Here is a 3691-nt window from a genome sequence, read left to right as displayed (position 1 = left end):
CCCTCTCTCTCCCCCCCACTCCCCCCCCCCCATTCCCTCTCTCTCCCCCCTACTCCCTCTCTCCCCCCCACTCCCTCTCTCCCCCCCACTCCCGCTCTCTACCCCCATTCCCTCTCCCCCCCACTCCTCTCTCCCCCCCACTCACGCTCTCTCCCACTCTCCCCCCCACTCCCTCTCTCTCCCCCCCACTCCATCTCTCCTCCCCACTCCCTCTCTCTCCGCCCCACTCCCTCTCTCTCCCCCACTCCCTCTCTCCCCCCACTCCCTCTCTCTCCCCCCACTCCCTCTCTCTCCCCCCACTCCCGCTCTCTCCCCCCACTCCATCCCCCCCCCCCCTACTCCCTCTCTCTCCCCCCACTCCCGCTCTCTCCCCCCACTCCCTCTCTCTCCCCCCCACTCCCTCTCTCCCCCCACTCCCGCTCTCTCCCCCCCACTCCATCTCTCCCCCCACTCCCTCTCCTCCCCCCACTCCCTCTCCCCCCCCACTCCCTCTCTCCCCCCACTCCCGCTCTCTCCCCCCCACTCCATCTCTCCCCCCACTCCCTCTCTCCCCCCCACTCCCGCTCTCTCTCCCCACTCCCTCTCTCTCCCCCCACTCCCTCTCTCCCCCACTCCCGCTCTCTCCCCCCCACTCCATCTCTCCCCCCACTCCCTCTTTCCCCCCCACTCCCTCTCTCTCCCCCCACTCCCCTCTCTCCCCCCACTCCCGCTCTCTCTCCCCCACTCCCTCTCTCTCCCCCCCACTCCCTCTCTCCCCCCACTCCCGCTCTCTCCCCCCCACTCCATCTCTCCCCCCGCTCCCTCTCTCCCCCCACTCCCTCTCTCTTGCTCTTGTTTCCTGTTTGCATCTCTCTCTCCTTGTTAATAATTAATCTCTAACATACTTGTCTTTTATTTATTTATTTGTTGCTTTTTGAAGTTTCTCTCTTCTGCCTGTCAGTCTGCGTTTGTGGGAGAGTGTTTGTGTGGATGACTGTGTGAGCACTTGTGACAGTTCTTTTTTTGTGCTTCTGAACGTGTGGAACCTTCTCCTTTTACAGGATATATGTGTGTGTGTGTGTGTGTGTGTGTGTGTGTTTGTGTGTTTGTGTGTGTGTGAGTGAATGTTTACGCTCTATCTCTCTCCATTGGTATTCTGAGTGGCCCTGATTCTGTATGTGCTGTTGTCACTGATGAACTGTTTGTGTGTATTACCTCAGAGTCTGTACACGCATCATGGGCTTGCATAGATGTCTGTGTATTTCTGTTAATGTCTTTGATGGAACTTGTATTTGATGGTGTTTGTATTGGGAGATTGCATGTCAAAATACAGCTTGTTCTTTATCTGTGATGTGAGCTTGAAAGAATGAGTGTGTGTGGTTTAAAACTGAAAGTGTGTGTTGTGTGTGTGTGGGTAGATCTGTACGTGTATGGGTGGGATCTTAAGGGAGTGTCTGTGTTTTAGTGTGTGCCAGGGAGTGTGTGTGTGTGTGTGTGTGTGTGTGTGTGTGTGTGTGTGTGTGGCTGTGTGTGTGTGTGCATGTGCGTGTGGACATGTGTGTGTGGTATGCCAGCTTGTGCTCAGACAGCAGCAGTTTGCGGAGCGAGAATAAAAAGTGAGGAGTGATGCCAAGTGAGTCCCAGGAGACACATTCAGGGGATAGAGAGAGAAGAAAGAGGAAATAAAATAGGATTTCACACACACACACACACACACACACACACACACACACACACACACACACACACACACACACACACACACACAAAGAGACGACCCAGAGATGTGCTGTGTCGAACATACAAACAATCTAACGCACACATACAATGCACACAGTCACACCAACACATATAATTGTACCCATTTACAAACAGGCATGTTTGATTACTCATACACCAACACATCAGCACCAAGAAGGCCAAGTACACACAAACACACTTGCAGTCCATCCTTTCTTTTACCATCCCTCTCTCCCCCTCTTTGTCAGAGGGTGGTGACACATTGTGTGCAGTGTGACACAGTGAGGTCTGGTTTGACTTCCAACTACTCCCAGCCTTCACACCTCTGCCCCCTACTGGGCTAGCCACGTCACAGCACCTGACCTTCCTTCCTCCCCCCACTGCCTGCCAACTGTGTCCAAGTAAATACTGGTAAATCATGTATTGTTTCATTTTGGAGTCTCTTTCATTCTAAATAAGAATAGAATATGTTTCTTTACGTTTCTATATGAATGTGGATGCTACCATTATTACTGCTAATCCTGAATGAATCGTGAATATTGATGAGTGAGAAAGTCACAGACGCACAAATAGCAAAATGCTAACCTCTCCTGTTATTTTAATGGTGAGAGGTTAGCATGTCTTGAGGCTATGATATTTGTGCGTCTGTGTGTGTGTGTGTGTGTCACTCATCCTTATTCACAATTCATTCAGAGTTATCTGTAATCATGGTAGCATCCACATTAATGTAGAAGTGTTTAGAAACTATTCTATTCTTATTTACAATAAAAGTGACTCCAAAATGACATACCATTCACAAAATAATCTGAAACTCAACCAAAACAAAGAGCAAATGCATACAACACATTTGTAGAGTCACAAGTTTAATGTAGTCATTGCGTGCTATAAATATGGGACTAAATACACTTTTTATTACTTTAATACACATAGGTGAATTTTCCCCAATACCTTTGGTCCCTTAAAATCGGGGTACAATATACATAAAGTGCACTTTAACCTCATAGTCATTGTTTGATTTCCAATCCAAACTTTTGGAGTATAGGACCAAATGAAGAAAACATGCTTCACTGTCCCAATTCTTACGGAGGGCACGGTATGTCATACATTGCCATATCTGTTACTGCATAATGCTGTGTAAGCTCACCTCGGTCTCCAGAGCAAATACACTTTGTCTTGAATACAAGCCAAGCCTGCTTATTGTGTCCTTTGTTTTACCAGTAAGACTGAAGCTAGTTGATCCAAATACACTCGTAGGAAAAAAAGGTGCTATCTAGAACCTAAAAGGGTTCTTTGGCTGTCCCCATAGGAGAAGCCTTTGAAGAACTATTTTTGGTTCCAGGTATAACCCTTTTCGGTTCCATGTAGAACCCTTTCCACAGAGGGTTGTACACAGAACCCAAAAGGGTTCTACCTGTAACCAAAAATAATTCTACCTGGAACCAAAAAAAGGTTCTCCTATGGGGACAGCTGAAGAACCATTTTGGAACCCTTTTTTCTAAGAGTGTACATTTCATGAATATCACAATGAATTGATCCAGATGTTGAAGTCAACACTATTGGTTTCTGATGCAGCTGGAACCACTTAGTCACTTGTCAGTACACTTGTAAAAAATATGATATAAAACACAATTATATACATATGTACATTATCTAGCAATATCTATACCACAATGCAGTGTTGAGCATAATAGGCATTCATACTTATACTACAACATCAGTCCAATTGAATATGGATGTTGTGTTGGTTGAATGTTCCAGGCAGGTTCCAGAATGTTCTTCAGCTGGTGAACCTTTTCTTGTGTTGGGTAATGGCAGCTGGTTTAGCAGGCTTTGGCACTGTGGCGATGTTGGCAGGGATGTTGAGTTTGGGGAGCTGTGATTCAGGATCCTCGTAGACAAGCGTCCTTTCTGCACTCCATAGCCAGGCGGACAAGCCTCTGGTACACTTTCTTCCCCACCCACTGCTTGGACC

The sequence above is a fragment of the Oncorhynchus kisutch genome, linkage group LG10 (assembly GCF_002021735.2).
Source record: "Oncorhynchus kisutch isolate 150728-3 linkage group LG10, Okis_V2, whole genome shotgun sequence".
Lineage (NCBI taxonomy): Eukaryota > Metazoa > Chordata > Actinopteri > Salmoniformes > Salmonidae > Oncorhynchus > Oncorhynchus kisutch.
The sequence above is the reverse complement of the archived record's forward strand: the minus strand, read 5'-3'. Positions refer to the sequence as shown.